Genomic DNA, 11,363 nt, shown 5'->3' on the forward strand with positions numbered 1-11,363 from the left:
GAGATGTGATACTTTTGTGATTGAATGAAATTAATGAGTTGTTTAAATAATGTCACTTTAATAGTATCTTGTGTTCATGGCAATCCGTTGCACCCCAGCATGTTCCACCGCCTTTGGTCGGGTGTGACAAAACCTGTAGAGTTAACCCGTCCGTGGGAGATGCGGCTCTTTCATCCGCTCGCCCTGCAACATTGGAGGGTTCATTAGATCTTGGCGTTCTTGCTTCCATCAACAAGAAATCCAAACCTAGTGAGAAATTGGCGGAGAAGTTTTTGACATCTACAGTTATAACTCAAAATTTCTTTGACGTCTTCTTCATTTCTTCTTTTTATCTTCTTTGGTTTTAGAAAAACAAATTTAATGTTATGTTCTATGTCTGCCAATGTCATCAAAGAAGAGGTCTGGCGGTGGACCTCGTCGTGGTCGTGTTATAAGTGAGAGAATTTCTACTCATCCTCATGAGTATGAGTCTCCTGTTGCCTCTACTTTCGATGCTTGCAAAACTATTGAGATTCCTCGGTCTCTGTCACATATACAGATCCTTTTAATGAGGATGACATGATGATCATGCCTAGTCATGAGTTCCGGTCTTTCTCCCCTGTTCACGACATTGGCTCACTTCACGCTAGTACCAATGTTCCCCCGCCACCACCACTATCGTTATTTGTCGATGTGGATGTTACAGACTTAGGTGGGGTGCTGACATAAGCTTAGTTAATGGTGGAATATATATATATATATATATATATATATATATATATAAATGTGTTATATTAAGGTGTACCCATACTTGGTACTAAACGATAATACTTAAGGAATTTTGTGTTTTATTCCTTAAGTTTTGTTCCAACCATTATGTGATTCCAAAGTTTATTTTGGATTTGATCCCTCTCATGGATTGAACATAACTTCTTTAACACAAGTTATCTAAACAACAATAAATTTTCTCTACCCTTGACCTCTATCAGGGTATTCCACCATTCCAGTGCTTCTCTTTTAAACATCTGGGAGGTGTATTGAATCTTCTCATTCTTGGGTATTTGCTGATTATAATGATAGATTCAATCTCTACCAACCTGCGGAGAGTTACTATCTGACCTTTATTCCTATAGAATTCTTCGGGGTTATAAACTTTGAAAACCTTAAAATCACATCCTTTATGAATCTTTAATCTCTTCGTTTTTGTTACTCAGCTCATTTTCAGCAGTTGAGCTATGGTAACCCTCATCTTTAACCGTTTCGCGTTGGATTCTGCTTTGCCTCTTGATAGATTGTGAGGAACTTTTACGACTTGAATTATGCTATAATAGATCAATGAGTGGGGAAACTTCTTCTTTTATAAGATCATGGATCCCATTTTCCTATTCAGTTGGTATTGCTTTTTATATTATCTTCAGCTGTGCTATCGTTATTATTTTTTTTGATCATGGGATTGTTTTTTGCTTTATTTTCTTTCGACGTACAACAATAAAGTAAATCAAAGTCTTAGAAACAAAGAAGAACACACTTTCTTTATTTATGTTACATTATTTATAGTACATCTGGAAGTAAACATAACAATAAGCTAAACAACTTCTACACAACTTATTTCTAATCCCTGATCCATTTCTTGACAAGATTATTCATCTTATCTTGTCGCACTTTTTGATGATTGTTTTTCATGTTCATTTCTTTATGAGCTTCTTCACTCTAAGTTTGCCTATGAGTGCATTAGGTTGTTGAGATACCAACCGGTGCAGAGACTAATGGAAAATTGTATTCCTTTTCCTTTGGTTAAATATGAGGATTAGCTACAATGGATGCATTTCCTTATTCGAAATATTTTGAGTGTAAAATTATTCAATGAGTTGAGCCTCTTCTCATATCTCATTAGCTTGTTCTCAGATAGTCGGCATATAAAGGGTATACGGTGATACATGTGGATAAATCTTCCGAGGTTCTCTTCCTTCTTGATAATTTGGCATATGGAGAGTAATCTTTTCATAAGGCATCATCGATCTCATCTTTGGCCTCTGGCTTGGACATGCATAAGGTTGTGGTGCATGATAGTTCGGTGGTGGCGACCGAAGTGCTACTTCTCTTGGTCGGAATGGTAGTCCATCTAGTTTGATGATTCTGGTGGACTGGCCATATTTGAATATTCAGGTGCACGCCGTGTGTGAATATATATATACATATATATATATATATGTAAATTTAAGTAAAATCTCTACACAAATCGGGTTTTAATATAGGTTTTCACCTACAACTAAACCACACACGAAAGGCAAGTGTACCTATCTTTTGTAATAAAGTGTCAGTAAGAACCGAGTATCAGTCCATTGACACGAAAAATTTCTAGTACTATATCTTTGTATATGATTAACCGAACAAGTAAATCTTAATATGAGTTTTACTAAATAAACTAGCTTACGATGAACACAAAGCAAGTAATAAGAAAGAAATCAATCAATCCAACAAACTACCTAGATATGAATCCACTCTACTAACATGACGAAATAACAATGATATGGAAAAACATCATGAAGCAAAACATAAATACTAGATTTCAATAAAGCAACCTAATACTAGCAAATAATCATCATGATGGGTTTTCAATCAAGAGATAAATATAGACTAACTTGTTTTTCAATGCAACAAAGTCTCATAATCAAAGGAAAGCTAGCATGAACAACATTCTAACCACCTAAGATACACTAGAGTAGCCAAATTCATGAAATTAATATCTACTTATGAAACTTTAAAAAGTAAGTCATCACCAAGTCAAGAATCATAACAACACTCATCAATTTTCCAATATTAAGCGTAGGGTTTCATATAATATTATAACCAAGTTAATTTTTACTAGTCATTCCTAACTTAGCAATGTAAACAAAGAAAATATGAGCATTCAAAGTTTATAAACAAACATCTAGAACATAGTATTCCAACATGAACGCCTAAACATTTGTAAAACTAACAAGATTATGTAACTATAACAAACATGAACACCATCAATATTAACTTATAAATTCATCCATATTCTTGAAAGAAAACCATTTTACCAAAATCATGCATAGATAATATATCACATTAATAAGAGTTTCAACATTGTTTAGATAGCAAAAGTAATTAGCCCATAAGGCTTAATACAACTACAATCAAACTAGAAATACGCTTACAAAACGTGTTCAAGAACAAAGGAATGCAAACTAAGATCAAGCAAGGATTGAAGAATGAAATGATGGATCTTGAAGATGATGGAAGCCTTCAAGCTCTCAGGGAACACATAAACTAATTTTCAAGAGCTGAGAGAGAATCACCAAGGCTCCACACACCAAAATGATGTGAAAATGAGTGTTTATAAGCTTTTGGACAAGTGCACGGTCATGCACAAAAAGTGCATGGTCATGCACTGATTTGGTAAGTCAAACTTTCACTTTCGGCTGCTCAAAGTTGCAGGTTACAAAAATAGTGCACGGTCATGCACAAAAAGTGCATGGTCGTGCATTACCGACACTAGCTAGTGCACTTTCAAAGTCGATCTATCTTTTCTCGGCATCAGATAGTGCGCGGGCTCGTCTCCTCGGAAGTGCATACTGGTGCACAAAAAGCGCATGATTGTGAAGTTTCACTTTTGGCACGGTAGCAGATGTGCACGAGTTCCAATAAAGGTGCAACATCATACCCATAAAGTGCATGATGGTGCAGTTTGGCACGGTATCAGATGTGCACGTGTACCAATAAAGGTGCACCATCGTACCCATAAAGTGCATGATGGTGAATTTTCTTAGCATGGTTATACACTTTCTTAGCATGGTCATGCACCTGCTCTACATGGTCATGCACTTTTGGCATATTCTTGATTTTTGTCCGAAAAGCATTATCTTTTCATCATTTCTTCATCGGGCGGGCGCCCGGACCTGAAAATTCATAAATAACTCAAATAAGTACTAAATACAACGAATTTGCATGGAGTTTTATCAAAAAAAGAGGGTAATTTGATGCTAAAAGGTGTACACTTTGTGTTATATCAAACATCCCCACACTTGAACTTTGCTTGTCCTCAAGCAAATGAAACAAACTCCACAAAATCAAGAATAACATGCAAGCAATAATCGTTCAAAGTTTTGAAAAGATTTACAAGAAAGCACTATTGTTGTTTCCAAACAAGCCTATTAAAAATGAAGACATAGTCTAAAGAACATTACAATTGTTGCCATCACATTCCCACCTTGCAAACCTCACAATGTTCACACATACACTCTGCTATATTTAGTGATCATACAGTTAATATTGTATGTTGAGAACAATCGATGCCAAGATGATGACCAAACAGAGCATAGGCTTTTTTAAGGCTCAAATATAACCGACACATACATAACATAAAACACGAGTACTTGAGGGTTGTAATTTGGCTTAGGGTTAGGTGAGGAATTTTTGGGAAAAGCGGCTAAAATCCCAGAAAATCAAGAACTAAGCTAGCTATAAATAAAAACTAACTAACTAAACCAAGTGGTCTAAACGAACCGAGAGCTAACGAACCAAAAATTGCTCTTTAAAATCAAACTTCATCAATATGGGATGAACCAAATTTCTTATTCTTTTCTTCTTTTCTTGTAATATATATATATATATATATATATTGTTAGCTTTTTTTTTTTTACCAAAAGCTATACAAATGAGTATAAACTAATAAAACACTTTGGGAGATATCATTGTGCTTCTAATATTCCCAAGTGATAAAATACATAACAAAAAATGAAATGAAAAATAAACAAGCTAACTTAGCCGAAACGGATTTCTAACAAAAAATGGGTGAAAAATAAAAGGCTTTATGACTAAGTGTGTGATAAAAATAGGGCAAAAAAGAAAACACGAGAAAAGGCTAAACATGGGTAACTAGGGGAATAATGTGGGTAAGGGAAATATAAGTGAAAATGGCCAGACATGGGTTTATCCTAAATTCCTCAAATGGTTTATACTATGTATGTGTATATAGTTTGAAATGCATGCCAAAAACAAGTTCTACTTTGTAATAATCTCCCGGCTCACTCAATTGCCCGCAAAAACATGAGCAAAAACAACTAACGAGGCTAACTCATGGAAATAGGCGGAATGGGTAATTTTGCAAAGTAAGAATGTGAATCTTTTTGTTTGTCACATTTAAAGGTATGCCTTTTTAAAAATTTTCGGCTTGAATGCCTTTAAGATTTGTGCTTGAGGACAATGCAATTAAAGTGTGAATTGAAAATTGCTTAATGGTTATTATTTGTTAAGCAACCAAAGCAAAACAAAACAAACCAAAACATGCCCTTGACATGCTCAATAAACACAACAAATCACAAATCCATAACATAACAAAAGAACCAAATCCATAATACAATCCATGAAATAAATTCTACACGCTAACAAAGTACTACAAAAATAAATATAACACAAAGAAAAACAAAACACATAACAAAAACTACGAAATTCCTAAACATGCTAAATTTTGAAGGAGTCGATAGCTAGACTCACACTCCCCACACTTATTTCATGGGATGGAGGGAGAGAACCTCCAATGCAACCTCGACCGGCTAACCCAGATAGTGTTTTAAATGGTGATCGTTCACCTTGAAAATGCATCCATCCTCATGGCCGATCTCAGCGGTACCATAGTCAAATACTTGCCTCACACTAAAGGGGTTGGACCATCGGGATTTTAATATCCCCAGGAATAAACGAAGGTGAGAATTGTACAGCAAAACAAGATCGCCCTCTTGGAATTGTTTGTGGTCCTTCAAGCGGGCGTCATGGAGCCTTTTAATCCTCTCCTTGTAAATTAGCGAGTTTTCATAAGCTTGGCCTCTAAATTCCTCAAGCTCATGAATCTGACCAAACCTGTTTTTGCCCGCACATGCAAGATCAAGATTATCACTTTTCAAAGCCCAATAGGATTTATGCTCGAGCTCGACAGGGAGATGACACACTTTCCCGTACACCAATTTAAACGGTGTCGTACCAATCGGTGTTTTGTAGGCGGTACGGAAAGCCCAAAATGCGTCATCCAGCTTCTCGGACCAATCCTTACGATTCTGAATAACGGTCTTTTCAAGGATTCTTTTGATGTTCCGATTGGTGTCCTCGACTTGCCCGCTCGTCTACGGGTAATATGGTGTAGAGAAACGATGATGAACACCATATCGGGACAATGCCGTTTCCAATTGGGCATATGAGTCCCACGGTCACTGATCAATGCTTTGGGGGTACCAAAGCGAGAAAACAACTTCTTCAAGAATTTCACCACCGACCTAGCGTCATTAGTGGGCAAGGCTTGCGCCTCGGACCACTTTGAAAAATAGTCAACGGCTACTAGGATGTGACGGTGGCTAAAAGAAGTCGGGAAAGGTCCCATGAAATCGATGCCACACACATCAAAAACCTCGCAAACATGAATTGGTTGTTGGGACATATCGTCTCGTGATGAGATGTTGCTTGCCCTTTGGCAAGCATCACAAGACTGAACCATAGCATGAGAATCACGGAAGATGGTTGGCCAAAAGAAACCGGCGTCAAAGACCTTCTTTGCGGTGGATGTGGCTCCATGGCGTCCTCCGGTCGGGCCCTCGTGGCAGTGACTCAGGATTTTGTGTGCTTCGTCACCATACACGCACCTACGCACGAGCTGATCGGTTCTGACACGAAACAAATAGGGATCCTCCCAAAAAATGCTTAACATCAGAAAAGAAAGTTTGCGGTGTACGCGAACCAAGGATGATCATCATCTCGTGTCTCGATATGCATGAGGAACTCGTGGGGGGAAATTGTCATTTATATGAACCCCCACTTGTCCCGATGAAGCTGAGCACTCAAGACGAGAAAGATGATCGGCCGCGACATTCATAGCGCCCTTTTGTCACAGATCTCAATGTCAAATTCCTGCAGTAATAAAATACAGCGAATGAGTCTCAGCTTCACATCTTGTTTACTGAAAGATAATGAAGTGCTGCATGATCCGAGAACATGATGGTCTTAGAAAGGACAAGATAAGAACGGAATTTATCGAATGCAAAGACGAACGCAAAGAGCTCTTACTCGGTAGTCATGTAATTCTCCTGTGTGTCATTCAGAGTCCTGCTCGCATAGTAAATTAGGTGAAAGTGCTTATCCCATCTTTGACTTAAAACCTCCCCAACTGCAAAATCGCGAGCATCACACATCAACTCAAAAGGAAGAGTCCAGTCGGGGGTTACCATGATAGGAGCGTTCACCAATTTCTCCTTCAAGAACTCAAATGCACGAAGGCACTCAGAGGAGAAAACGAACAGGGCATCCTTCTCGAAGAGCTTAGTCATCGAGCGAGCGATTTGGGAAAAGTCCTTTTTGAATCGCCGATAAAAACCCGCGTGAACAAGAAATCCTAATAGACTTCACCGAATTTGGTGGCGGAAGCTTAGAAATGGTATCAATTTTTGCTCGATCGACCTCAAGTCCCGCCTGTTAAATCTTATGACCTAACACAATGCCCTCATTCACCATGAAGTGGCATTTCTCCCAATTAAGAACAAGGTTAGCTTCTTCGCACCTGGCCAATATTTTCTTCAAATTTCTCAACCAATGATAAAAAGAACTCCCAAAAACTGAAAAGTCATCCATGAAAACCTCCATGGAGTCCTCGATTATATCATGAAAAATCACCACCATACATCTATGAAACGTGGCTGGGGCATTACACAATCCAAAGGGCATCCTCCCGTAGGCGTATGTGCCATAGGAACATGTGAATGTCATCGTCTCCTGATCGTCAGGAGAGATGGGGATCTGAAAATTTCCCGAGAAGCCATCGAGAAAACAATAAAACATTTTTTCCGACAGTCGTTCTAACATCTGATCGATAAAGGGGAGGGGAAAATGATCCTTTCTTGTGGTGTCATTGACTTTGCGATAATCAATGCAAACTCTCCATCCCATGAAGGTACGAGTAGGAATTAACTCGTTTTTCTCATTCATCACAATCGTCATACTGCCCTTTTTCGGGAAAACCTGCATAGGGCTCACCCATGTGGAATCAGAGATCAATAAATCAATCCAGCATCGAGTAGTTTTATGACCTCTTTCTTCACAACGTCTTGCATATTAGGGTTGAGACACCTTTTATGCTGCACCACAGGTTTGTACTCCTCCTCCATCAAGATCTTATGGGTACAAAAGGTTGGATTGATCCCATTTATATCCATGATCTTCAAAGCGATCGCATGCATGTTCCTTTTTAGAACATTAAGCAATTTAACCTTCCCCTCACTCGAAAAACTCAAAAGAAATGATAACAGGAAAGCGGAACCTATCTTCCAAAAAGGCATACTCCAAATGGGACAGACTGAGTCTGCCGGTGCAGACATCAATGGAGAGTCTCATCAATTTTCAGGTTCCTTTGCTCAGCCAATTTGTTTGAGGTCTTGGTCTTAGCCAAAAGTTGGGATAAAAAGCTTTCAACAATAGTCCCCCCACCTGACTGATTACCGCTGATGGAACCCTGAAATTGAGGCTTTTGCTGGTAAGATTGATTTTAGGTTTGACTTTGATAATTTGGCTTTCGGTCAAAACCCGGTGGCATTTGATTTTGATTGCTATCACCATCTTTCCCGCTGAAATTAGGGTGGTTTCTCCATCCCGAATTGTAGGTGTTGCTGAAGGCATTGTTTTGGCGGCCCACAAAATCAACATCCTCCACCACCATGGCCTGCTGGCACTGACTGGTCTTGTGTTTTCTGTCACACACACCACAACGAGAACCAGATTTGACAAGATCGGATTGCATTTGGTCAAATCTTTTAGTAAGAGCTTCTAACTGAGCGGAGACAAGGTCGTTTGAATCAACGTGATGAACACCCTTAGATGAAGGAACACTACGAGGTGGATTATACGCGGAACTCTTCTTAGCGGCTTTCTCCAAGATATCAAGCGCCTCATTTGGGGTACACCTACCAAAATCTCCTCCCGCAACCTGATCGACGGCTTGCTTTTGTGCCCCGGATAAAGCGTCAAAGAATGTACGACATTGAAGCCCGTGACTCAAACCGTGATGACGGAATTTTCTCAACAAGCCCTTGAACCTCTCCCATGCGGCATGAAGTGACTCTTTATCATCGACACGAAAACCAGTGATGTTTGCTCGGAATTTAGCAGTTTTATTGGGTGGGAAATATTGAAGAAGAAACTTCTCAACTAATTGATTCCAAGTGGTGATGGAACCAGAAGGGAGTGCCTCTAACCACTTCAGAACAGACCGCAAAGTGAGAATGGAAAAAGTCTAAGTCTCACGACATCATTAGAACAATTATTAATTTTGAATGTCGCACATAATCGAAGGAAATGTGAAACGTGAGCAAGATGGTCCTCATTCTGGAGACCATGAAAAGAAACATAATTTTCAACCAAATGAATGATGCTCGACTTGATCTCGAATTCACTTCATTCTCGGGCTGTGTGACGCTGCTGCCATAACCTTCAAGTGATGGTGTGGCAAAGTCGTCCATGTGACCTTGACCGTTCGGGTTCGCCATCTCTTCTTCTACCTCGGGGGTGTCGGTATCCTCCACATCTTTGTTTTCAATGACCTCGGCAACCTCACGTGATCTCCTCCTCAAACCTTCTCGAAGATGTCACTTGGGCTCAAAAAGAGGTGAAACAAGATCAGGACCGGGCGTGGTGGACATTCATCACCCGGAAGAACGCGGAACGGAAAACGAACAAAGACACGGAAACTAACTAGAAAGCTAACCAAATAAAAAAATAAGATGAATAAAAATGAAATAAAAAAATAACATAGATAAAAATATCAACAAAGCTAACCAAAGACTTGGATCGTTCTTTAAAAATCACCGTGTTCCCGGAAATGGCACCAAAAACTTGACGTGTGTGAATATATATATATATATATATATATATATATATATATATATATATATATTTAAGTAAAGTAACACACAAATCGGATTTTAAATAGGTTTTCACCTACAACTAAACCACACACGAAAGGCAAGTGTACCTATCATTTGTAATAAAGTGTCGGTAAGAACCAAGTATCAATCATGGACATGACAACTTTCTAGTACTAAATCTTTGATAATTAAACGAACAAGTAAATCTTAAGTTGATTTTTAATTAACTAAACTAGCTTACGATGAACACAAAGCAAGTAATAAGCAAGATATCTCTCAATCCAACAAACTACCTAGACATGAATCCGCTCTACTAACATGAAAAAGTAGCAATGATATGGCAAAACATCAAGAATCTAAACATAATACAAGATTTCAATAAAGCAACCTAATACTAGCAAATAATCATCATGATGGGTTTACAATCAAGAGATAAACATAGAATAATTTGTTTGTCAAAACAACAAAGTCTCAAAATCAAAAGAAAGCTAGCATGAGCAACATTCTAACCATTTAAGATTACACTAAAGTAGCCAATTTTATGAAATTAATATCAACTGATGACACTTTAACTAGCAAGTCATTACCAAGTCAAGAATCATAACAACAAACATCAATTTTCCAATATTAAGTGTAGGGTTTCATGCTTATCAATAATATTATAACCAAGTTAATTTTTACTAGTCATTCCTAACTTAGCAATGTAAACAAAGAAAATATGAATATTCAAAGTTTACAAAAAAACATCTAGAACATAGTCTTCCAACATGAATGCCTAAACATTTGTAAAACTCACAAAATTATGTAACTATAACAAGCATGAACACCATCAATATTAACTTATAAATTCAACCATATTATTGAAAGAAAACCATTTTACCAAAATCATGAATAGATAATATATCACATTAATAAGAATTTCAACATTATCTAGATAGCAAAAGTAATTACCCACAAAGCTTAATACAACTACAATCAGACTAGAAATAATCTTACAAAACATGTTCAAGAACAAAGAAATGCAAACTAAGATCAAGCAAGGATTGAAGAATGAAATGATGGATCTTGAGGATGATGGAAGCCTTCAAATCTCAAGGAACACATAAACTAATTTTCAAGAGTTGAGAGAGAATCACCAAGGCTCCACACACCAAAATGAATTGAAAATGCGTGTTTATAAGCTTCTAGACAAAGTGCATGGTCATGCACAAAAAGTGCATGGTCATGCACCGATTTTCTAAGTCAAACTTTCACTTTTTAGGCTGCTCAAAGTTGCAGGTTCCAAAAATAGTGCACGGTCATGCACAAAAAGTGCATGGTCGTGCATTACCGACAGTAGCTAGTGCACTTTCAAAGTCGATCTATCTTTTCTCGGCATCGGATAGTGCGCGGGCTCGTCTCCTCGGAAGTGCACAGTGGTGCACAAAAAGCGCATGATGGTGAAGTTTCACTTTTGGCACG

The 11,363-nt window shown here is 38.1% G+C and overlaps 1 non-coding gene across 1 annotated transcript; it reads left to right on the forward strand.

Annotated features, from left to right (window-relative positions):
• The first annotated feature begins 9,035 nt into the window (after positions 1–9,035).
• LOC143540993 (small nucleolar RNA R71) lies at positions 9,036–9,142 on the forward strand. Its single transcript, XR_013136682.1, has one exon. It is a non-coding gene; the product is annotated as a small nucleolar RNA R71 (small nucleolar RNA).
• The last annotated feature ends 2,221 nt before the right edge of the window (positions 9,143–11,363 follow it).

The sequence above is a fragment of the Bidens hawaiensis genome, unplaced genomic scaffold (assembly GCF_021521415.1).
Source record: "Bidens hawaiensis isolate Kalapana, Puna unplaced genomic scaffold, B.hawaiensis_p1.1 tig00012420_1, whole genome shotgun sequence".
Taxonomy (NCBI): Eukaryota; Viridiplantae; Streptophyta; class Magnoliopsida; order Asterales; family Asteraceae; genus Bidens; species Bidens hawaiensis.